This window comes from Pelodiscus sinensis, chromosome 1 (assembly GCF_049634645.1).
Source record: "Pelodiscus sinensis isolate JC-2024 chromosome 1, ASM4963464v1, whole genome shotgun sequence".
NCBI lineage: Eukaryota > Metazoa > Chordata > Testudines > Trionychidae > Pelodiscus > Pelodiscus sinensis.
The window spans coordinates 310,247,586-310,258,577 of NC_134711.1; positions in this window are offsets into that span (position 1 = coordinate 310,247,586).

Sequence of the window (10,992 nt, forward strand, 5' to 3'; positions counted from 1 at the left end):
CAAGGAACATGAAAAGTGAAGAAAGCCATTCAGACGAGAGAACTGTTTCTGGGGGTATGTCTACACTACCCCGCTAGTTCGAACTAGCGGGGTAATGTAGGCATACCGCACTTGCAAATGAAGCCCAGGATTTGAATTTCCTGGGCTTCATTTGCATAAGCGGGGAACCGCCATTTTTAAAACCCCGCTGGTTCAAACCCCGTGCAGCGCGGCTACACGGGGCTCGAACTAGGTGGTTCGGACTAGGCTTCCTATTCCGAACTACCGGTACACCTCGTTTCACGTTCCACCTCGTTCCACCTCGTTCCGGTAGTTCGGAATAGGAAGCCTAGTCCGAACTACCTAGTTCGAGCCCTGTGTAGCCGCGCTACACGGGGTTTGAACCAGCGGGGTTTTAAAAATGGCGGCTCCCCGCTTATGCAAATGAAGCCTGGGAAATTCAAATCCCGGGCTTCATTTGCAAGTGCGGTATGCCTACATTACCCTCCTAGTTCGAACTAGGAGGGTAGTGTAGACATACCCTGGGTGACAAGGAACACGAGAAGTGGAGAAATCCATTCAGACGAGAGAACTCAAACTGAATCTTTCTGAGCTTTGGTCAAGGTATTCTGTGCCTCAGGTTTAACCAAGAAGAGAAAGCTCAGAACTATCAGTGAAATAAGCTCTTCTTGGGCCCAGAACCAGGTCAGACAGAAAAACCTTGTGAGAGAAGTGCCAGGTGAAATGGGTGGCTTCTGATAAGCAGCCATAAGTTGCCTATTTGAAGTATATCTGCATCAAGCCTCCAACAATGGTCCATTGTTAATTACTGCATCATGTTTGTTGTTGTCAAGTAGTAAGGGATTTGTTATCTTTCCTGGAGAGGTGCATTATGGGAGACTAGTGGCTTTCCCCAAAAATACTTCTAGTCTGAATGGTGGGGGAAAAAATCTTGAAAATGTGACCAATGTATATTCCAAAGCTTGAACAGCAGTAAGTAAATTTTGGAGAATGTTTATTAGTTTTTAAAATCTCATGAATGTGGGGAGCCTGACTCATGATTTTTTGAACAGGTGGGGTATATCAGTACAATCCTGTATGTCAGACTGTTATTGGACCCAGCCTGTGTTCCTTGTGCATCCAAAATTCCTATTTCAACATCAGACTGGTATGCAAGGACCAAGCCCAATGCTATTTTGGGATAGGGCCCAAATCAAAACCACAGAGCCAAGCACTTCCCAGCTCTGCAGTGCTCCAAATGCTGAGCCAGACCTGAATTTTACACCATGGCCAAAACCCTAGGATTTTTACATGGGAGTCACCTTTACTCAATTTAGACTTCCTATTCAAGATTGGAATGTCAGCCCTTCCGAGCCAGAACCATGTGTAATGCTGTCCCATGTAAAGCTCCATGAGCGTAGTCAGCGGTATGTGATTGTTTATATTCCCATTAATTTATTTCAAGGACTGAAATAATGGGAAACGTTGACTTTTCATAAACTGCTTTACAGAAATCTTGGCTTCTCCTTCATTGGGAGGACATTATTTGTGAAAGATGTCATGATGTCCTATGTGACAAGGGATAATTACTTGTGAATAGCTATCTAGCCAAGTTCCTTAGGGTGAGTGAGCCAAACAAAACCCACCAGCACTGTAATCACTCCTTTGGGAACTGTTGACTTATTTGTATTTTGCCTAGATTTTCTTTTCCCTGTTTGTTTGTTTTTCCAACTTACTAATTTTGTTTGTTCATTTTAAATAAAGATACAAAGATTCCGTAACTCTGATTCTTCCTGATTATTTACTTGACATTTGGCTCCCAACTGTATACTTGTATTTTGTTGTCTTTCAATTTAGTTAGTTCCTCAGGGGTGAGGAACCTTTTTTGGGTCGGGGGCCGCTGACCCACAGAAACATCAGCTGGGGGCCGCACACAAGTGAGAAGCAAAACAAAGAAACAAACAAATCCTCATTGATGTAGCCACGGCTGAGGAGAAAGACACTCCCCACATTCTCCTTTCACACAAGAGCCTAGTGGGGTCCAAGCTGGTAGATTTTGTGTGCACCAGCCCCATGGGCTCCTCAAGGCTGGCATGGGGGACCCCAGAGCCTTGGGGGCTGGATCTAGGTAAGGTTCCCCACCCCTAAGCTGTTTGACACTTATTCAGTGTGCTGTCAGGACATCTGTTTTCTAGGCCAGTCGTTTGGGTCTCCCAAACCTCAGGCTAGCATCCTAGTTCAGCTCCCCACTCTGCCACAGGGGACAAGTGACACAGGGGACAAGTGACAGCAGAGAAGTCACTTAGGCATGGAGCCAAAAAGGAATGTAGGTGCTGCAATACTTAACTTTTAGAAAATCACTCAAAAACCAATGGAATCAGTGAGGCATTCAGGCTCCTTATATTACACATGGGGGCAGAATGAGATTCGCCAAAGCTAGGAAGTTAGACAGTGAGCCACGGGGCTAGCCAATGGGAGAGGGTAATGAAAGGGGTGTGTTCTAAGACTTGCCTCTCTTACGGGGTAAGAACCTAAATCTGGGTACCTAACTCTCCTTGCAGTGCACTGCCAGGAACCCTTCTGTTGGAATTAGGTGACTTCGGTGCCTAACGCATTTCTTGCAAGAATGAATTAGGCATTTGTATAACTCCACATAAAACTGCCAGAGAAGGAGTCCCCGCCCCAACTTTCAGCCTGTGGGGGATGGTTAAAGCACTCACCTGGGGTGTGTATGGGAGACCCACGTTCAATTCTCTGTCTGATGGGAAGAGAGAGGATATAAACATGGGGGTCCAATAGCTCAGCTTTTCTTTGTGAGCTTGGGATAGTCTGATGTGGGGGTTCTCAATATCGCCTGCTGAAGCTCTCTAATGACTAGGCTACTGAGGCTAGAACCATACAGTTATAAGGGACTGCACTCCTCTTCTTTGTGTCTGTACTTTACTCCCTGCCCCCACCACACAATTATGCATGCCAATAAAAAACAAGCAACTCTCATTAAATACAAAAACCAGTAAGGCATTGATTCAAACAGAGCCAAATGGTCAATTGCAATGAGAGCAAAAGGAAACTGTGATAATGGTCCATACTCACAGTTAAATGCGCATCACATTAATGGATTCATGTCCAGATGGCAATGACTTTGCATAATGCTATGCAAGCTTAACAAATCTGTCAAAATGCACAACACCCTCTGAGAACCCAGTATGTCTGGAGGAATCAGCTTTGCTAGTTTTTCACTGTTATGTGTAAAACATATGCAATCCACCCCCCTCCCCGTTAAGTGTCTCACACACTCCCAGAAAACATTCTACCGCTCTCCCAGTTTGAGAACCTCTGGCCTAGATGACCCTTGGACTATGTCTACACTCGCGGCGTCTTGCGCGATAAATATGCAAATGAGGCTAAGCATGGAATATCGCTGAGTCTCATTTGCATACCTAATGAGCCACCATTTTTGCAGAAGAGGCCTTTGCGTCAGAAGGAGCTGTCTACACTGCCCTTTCTTGTGCAAGAAAAACCATCTTGTGCAATGCCGTTATTCTTGAAAATAATCAATGTAGCGGCATTGCGCAAGATAGTTTTTCTTGCACAAGAAGGAGCAGTGTAGACAGCTACTTCTGGTGCAAGAGCCTCTTCTGCAAAAATGGTGGCTCATTAGGTATGCAAATGAGGCTCAGCGATATTCCATGCTTAGCCTCATTTGCATATTTATCGCACAAGACGCCGCGAGTGTAGACATAGTCCAAGGGTCATCTAGGCCAGAGGTTCTCAAACTGGGAGAGCAGTAGAATGTTTTCTAGGAGTGTGTGAGACACTTAACGGGGAGGGAGGTGGATTGCATATGTTTTACACATAACAGTGAAAAACTAGCAAAGCTGATTCCTCCAGACATACTGGGTTCTCAGAGGGTGTTGTGCATTTTGACAGATTTGTTAAGCTTGCATAGCATTATGCAAAGTCATTGCCATCTGGACATGAATCCATTAATGTGATGCGCATTTAACTGTGAGTATGGACCATTATCACAGTTTTCCTTTTGCTCTCATTGCAATTGACCATTTGGCTCTGTTTGAATCAATGCCTTACGGGTTTTTGTATTTAATGAGAGTTGCTTGTTTTTTATTGGCATGCATAATTGTGTGGTGGGGGCAGGGAGTAAAGTACAGACACAAAGAAGGGGAGTGTAATCAAAAAAGTTTGAGAACCACGTCCACACAATCTCTGCACCACACACACAGTCTTTGTCACACAGTTTCTGTGACTCACAACACACATAAGCTACGTCTACACTGGCCCCTTTTCCGAAAGGGGCATGCTAATTTTAAACTTCGTAATAGGGAAATCCGCGGGGGATTTAAATATCCCCCGCGGGATTTAAATAAAGATGTCCGCCGCTTTTTTCCGGCTTGTAGAAAAGCCGGAAAAGAGCGTCTAGACTGGCCCGATCCTCCGGAATAAAGCCCTATTCCGGAGGATCTCTTATTCCTACTTCGAAGTAGGAATAAGAGATCCTCCGGAATAGGGCTTTATTCCGGAGGATCGGGCCAGTCTAGACGCTCTTTTCCGGCTTTTCTACAAGCCGGAAAAAAGCGGCGGACATCTTTATTTAAATCCCGCGGGGGATATTTAAATCCCCCGCGGATTTCCCTATTACGAAGTTTAAAATTAGCATGCCCCTTTCGGAAAAGGGGCCAGTGTAGACGTAGCCATACAGTCACTGAACACACACATACTGTGCCCCACACACTCTCCCAATCTGTGTCACATACTCTCTCTCTCTCTCTTTCTCTAGCCCTCAGCTCTATCCCTTCTGCCTGAGGCCACACCCCATCTGGGGGCTCAAGCTAGGTCTACACTTTAGGTGGACATCCAGCTAACTAAAATCATGCTGGATCTCAGGCTATGTCTAGACTGCAGGCTTCTTTCGGAAGAACCTTTGTTCGGAAGAGATCTTCCAAAAAAATTTCTTCTGAAAGAGAGCGTCCACACAAGTGCATCAAAAAAGTGATCTGCTTTTTTGGAAGATAGCATCCACACTGAATGGATTCTATCTCGCAGTTAAGTTGTGATTATTATGGATGGAGTGGCCACTGGGGCATCTGTGCTTTTTCCTCTTTCCTCTTCTTACGAAAGAACTCCCTCTGCCCTGTCCACACACACTTTTGTCCAAAAGAGCTCTTTCGGAAAAAGTCCTCTTCCTCGTAGTAAGAGGTTTATCAATGTCGGAAAATCCCCTCTGTTCGATTTGTAGCCCTTCTGCCAGGCCAAGTAAATAGCAGCAAGGGCTGGGTTCAGTATCTAGGGGTCTCCTCCCAACAAGGTAATACAACACCGGCTCGAGCCCTCACCCAGTGACCTGGGAAATCTTACATACACCTCTGGGTGCCTCAAAAGAGGCAATTCTTCCCCTCTCGCAAGCACAGAGCCTCAGTATAGTAGCAAACCTTTAATAACATGAGGTAACCGACATCAGCATTAAATTGGGGAAACACCACAACTCGGATTTACAGACCAAACATGAGCAAAGGCCCTCCTCCCAGCCACAAATCCCCCCAAAGTCCCAAAAGTCCAACACCCCAAGAGTCTCTGCCCAGGGTCAGTGCCGCCCCAGGGTTCAAAAGTTCACCCGGCAGGGTTTCACTATCCCAACCTGGAGGGGCGGGGATCGATACACCTTACGTGGTCCGGTGGTGGCTTCGCTTCTCCATGGGGTTCTGCCGCTGCCATCGACACGAGTCACTCCGCCACACTCCACCTGTCGTCCAGTGAGCCGCCTCTACCAGCCGTCTCGGTCCACACCCCTGGCTGCCAGCTGGTTGCTCCTGCCGCTGCTCTGCTGCTCCACTGGCTGTCCGCTGCTGCTCCTACCAGCCGCAGGTCGTCCCTGTCAGCCACTCTGCGGTCTGCCCAGGTCGTCCCTGTCAGCCACTCTGTGGTCTGCCCGCACCCACAGGTCATACCCACCAGCTACTCTGCTGTCCACCTGCACACACCGGTCGTCCCGGCAAACCGCTCTGCTGTCCTCCTGCGTTTGCTGGTTGTCCCTTGAAGCTGCTCTGCTAGTAGCCCAGCAGCTTAGTACCAGGCTCCCCTCAGCAACAGTGATTTCAGCTTGTCCACAGTATGGCACCAGGCTCCCCACAGCAATTTCAGCTCAGAACAGAGGAGCCTCAGCACTAGTGCTCCACTGGCCCACTGTGAACTCTGCAGCTTACAATTAGACTCCTAATAGAATCCAAATTAGTTCCAACATATGAGAGAGAGAGAGAGAGAGAGTGTGTGTGTGTGTGTGTGTGTGTGTGTGTGTGTGTGTGTGTGTGTGTGTGTGTGTGTGTGTGCACGCGTGCGTGCAATCAGTGTTGTTTAGGCCCTCAGACAAGACCCCACCACCAGGCACAAAGATCTGTCCCCATCCTCTCAATTTGACTGGGTTTGGAACCCATGCCCCTTGTCTAGCGAGTGCTGCTTAGTTTATGGCGAATCCCTCTGTCATAAACAGTTCCACCATTCCATTGTCCTTGTTTCGCACAATCAGGGTAACAACACTTTTATCCCCCCTGCCTCAGTAACAGAGAGACTGGGGATCCCACAGTGGCCAAAGTGACCATTTGGGCTGCTGTGAGCACATACTAGACAGGGTGGGTGTGTCTATGCAAATTGGGCTCAGCCCCTGACGTCTCTTTGCACCACTTGCCACAGTTCACCACCAGATGTCAGGATAGAGTTTACCCTGACCCCGCTTACAGATTTTTTCCCGAAAGAACGTGATTGCAGTGTGGATGTAAATGAAGTTTTTTCAGAAAAACAGCTGTTTTTCCAAAAACCTCTGTAGCATAGACATAGCCAAAGAGGGGCAGCCACCCGGCCAGCTAGCCATGGCATTCAGGAGCAGAGGGAAGATGTGAGGGGGGATACAATTTTACTTTGCAGAAGCTGCACTTTCCTTTACTCCCCACTTCTTTGCCTCCCTCCGCAACTAGCTCTTTGGCTGCATTCTAACCCTTTCACCTTTTCTGCATTACATCCACAACCCACTTCCGCTCCCAAACTCCCTCTCGTACCCACTCCCCACACCCTCTCCTGCCATCAACCTCTTTTCCAGACCCTGCCCTCATCACTCCGTCCTGCACTCTACCTCCTGCCCAGATCTTGCATCCCTATCCCACTCACAGGCCGTCCTGTCCCACACATTGAGCCCCTCATTTTTGTCCCCACTCCAGAGCCTAAGGGGGTCCACAAAATCCACTAACTCTGGAACCCCAGAAAAGTAAATCTGACCTATGGGAAGCCCTGAACCTCAGTCCTCCCTGCCCCTGCTCCTTTCCCTTCCCCTCTGGGGGCTGGAGTGCCAGAAGAGTGAAGTGTTTTTGTTGGGGGTCACATCCTAGGACTCCCTCTGGTGGCTGTGAGGGTTGGGAGTTTTTGGAGGAGTTTTTTTGCTTCTCATTTATGCAATCCCCAACTGATTTTTCTGTGGGTCAGTGGCCCCTAACCCAAAAAAAGGTTCCCTGGCCCTGCCATAAGAAAAGAAAACATTGAAACCTTTTGTGTTGGACATAAATTAATATTTTATTTAATTTAAAATGAAGTTTGATAAACTAACATGAGAAAGTTAAAACACTTAATCTGTTTAATAATTTCAATTAAACCGTTCTCCCCAGCTGCAGCACTAGCAAAATGGCTCGGGTGTAATTATGTAATTAATGGTGAGTTTTCATTAGTGACTGGTAGTCTGCGGAAAGCTTTGGAGGGGGCGGGGCCTCAAGAAAGTGGGGGCTGTCTCGGGGAAGGGATGGGGTAGATCCTAGCTTGCCTTGACATTTAAAATTGATCTTAGGTATAAAAAGGGTGGAGACCACTGGGCTACACAAAACCTACACCAGAGAACAAAATACAGTCATATTAAAGCAGCCACAAGAGGGAGCCCTATGAATGTAACAAAAACAGACTCATGCTGGGACAGAAATTTAAACATTTAAAAAAATAAAGTCTACAGGGAGGGAGACTAGAGTTTGTTCTCTAGTAGATACACGTCCTTGTCCCTCTTGCAAGATGAACATTCTCACCCGAATCCAGCACAGCACGTACACACCTGCATAACTTTCAGTGAATAAGCAATTCTACTGAAGTATTAAGTCCATGGCATTGCTCATGTGCATAACATTAAGCATGAGTTTTGAGGGATTGGGCCAGAGATCAAACCTCATATTCTCTGAGTTGGAACCATTGTGTCCTTCACATCTTGGTTCATAGTAGAACCCATGGAAGCACAGGCAGTGTTATGCTTTTTTGTACCTGCTTCCTTTGCAATACCATCAGCATATTACAAGGACCATGGTTCTCATGAGATTGCTGCCATTTTGGGTCTGACAAGAAATAAAAATAATGAAATGATTATACCTTCAGGTCCAAAGCATGGGATGAAGGCTCTCATTCACCCTGAATCCCACACCTACTTCCAACCAAATCAAAATATCATCTTCCTAGCCTGACTCTTGTTAAATCCATTTGTAAAAGTCCCACATAATGGCACGTACACCACTTATAGAGAGAGATAAGAACAAGGGTGCTCTACAGCCTAAGCTAAGAAACAGCTGGCTTAATGGCTCCAGCTATCAAAGCTCCTATACTAAGCCCTAGAGGTCCCAGGTTCAAATCTGCTGGGTGGTTACAAGAGTCTTTCTGGAATCAGCTTTAAGCAGAGGTCTCTTAATTGAGAGACAACCCCCTTTGGGAGACATGTAAGAATGTTCAACGGGCTGTGGTGAGCCTGCTCAGGGGGTGATACCAATCCCAGATATGCTCTGGCCATGCCCCACCTCCCAGCCCTGCACCTGGCTCCCACCCCTGTCCTTAGCACAGCTCTGCATCTGACCATTGCAGCCCACCTGAAGGTCTGCTCCCCATCCAGATCCCTAACCCTGGCACTAACTTGCTTTCCAATGCTGGCCCTACTCCTAGCTCTAGTTCTACCTTCAGTTGCAGCCTCTGTAATCTTGTCTGCACCCTGTGAGCCACAGCCCCACTCCTGGTCCCAGCTCCAAACATGGCTAAGGGTGGGGATCAGGACTTTCAAAGCTTGAGGACACTGGTTTCAAAGGTGATAATCCACATGCAGAGTTTGTTCAAATTCTTCCATGAGAATTGTAGAGTAAACCTGGAGACCTCAGGGTAAGCTCTCCGTACAAAGCTTAAACATATCTGAGATAAAAAAAATCAAGCCTGAAGCTATATTCATGGTTGCAGCCAGCAATTGCCACAGTGTATGCTTAGGAAACAGGAGCTTAGCTTTGAAACAACAATATGCATTACCTATTCTTCATTTACCTAAATGAAGAATAGGTAATGCATATTGTTGTTTCAAAGCTAAGCTCCTGTTTCCTAAGCATACACTGATAACTAGTGGTATTCATTAAAATAAGGCAATTAATCATTCAAATTATCAAGGCATAATGACATTGACAATTAAGCTAAACACAATGTAAATAATATTATAATTTCCTAACTTGTCTTACATCATTGATTTTAAATTAACTGAAGCATCTGCATGCAATATAAAGTGAATTAACATCTACAATCTAATTTGGTTATATTGTTAACTTCAGTCGCGATATAGATAAACACAGATAAATACAATTAGCATCCATCCTCTTACTCTCTAACAATATAGGCAAACATATTAAAGATTCCAGTCTATTTAACATGGCTTTGGTAACTACAAGGAATGGCCACGTTCACCATTTTAATGCCCCTTGTTAAATTGCTATGGGGCATGCTTATTCAGTCTGTACTTAGCGAGGAGGTTGTGACCATTCCTGAAGGATGTGGACACTGCTGTTGATTAGCCCTGCCTTCATCACTTCCAGATTAGATTGTAACAAAGATGCACTACAGAGGGTAACTCTTAGGGTGCATCTATACAGCAGGGCTTAACTCGAAATAAACTATGTAGGTTGATCTACGTCAATTGTGTAGCTTATTTCAAAATAAATTATTTCAAAATTGTGAGCATCTACACAGTACTTATTTTGAAACAGAGCACTCTTCCTCCTACTTCTCTTACTCCTCGTACAATGAGTGTTATAGGAGTCGGAGTAAGAAGTCCTCCAGCTTGACATTATTTCAACATTATTTTGAAATAACTGCCTGCTGTGTAGATGCAGACTAAGTTATTTCAGAATAATGCTAGTTATTTCGAAATAATGTTGCAGTGTAGACGTACCCATACAAAGCACTGAGAGTTCTGTAGTACAGAACATAACACAGCTGCCTACTTAATAGCAGAGTTGTATATAGAGAAGCATGCTCCATTTGGCACTGACTTCCAGTTCATTTCCAAGTGCAATTCAAGCTGGTGCTGATTCAGATCCAAAGTCTGAGATTCCATCTCACACTTGCGCTTAACCAGGCCACTGACATGTTCAAGCCTACAGCCTCCAACCCCAAACATCTGGAAGGATGGGCCATTTTCAGTGTAGGGTTCTTAACTCTGGGTTCCCTCCTTGATCCAACAGAGCAAAAGTGTGTTGACTATCAGGGGGTGCTGAGAAATGCTTCTATTTCTTGGCCAGTTTCAGTAAAAAGGGTGATGAAAGGGGAGAACAGCATTAATTTTGTGTGTGTGCTGATAAGAGGTTTAAAAATATTTGTACCTTTAGTATAACTGTCCACAATGCCTAGAAACTGTGACAGGCTCTTTGCAAACAGATGCCTTTTAAAATGCTCCCTTTTAACAGAAAGAAAAAGAAAATGCCAAGTGTGCCCTCACTGCAGTGTCTAAGACAGTTCGGATTTGCCATCAGTAAGGGTCTGGTAGATATGGCAGCCTTCTTTTGAGAGACTGATTTTAGTACTGGCTAGAGGTGAAAGTAAGTGGGTGTGCCCTGGTGCACAGCTTCAGCAAGAGCTGGGCTATGTCTAGACTACAAAGATAAATCGGAAAAAGAAACGCAATTTGCAGTACACAAATTATGTATCTTTTTCCAATTTACTTCCAAAAGAGGCTTTTCT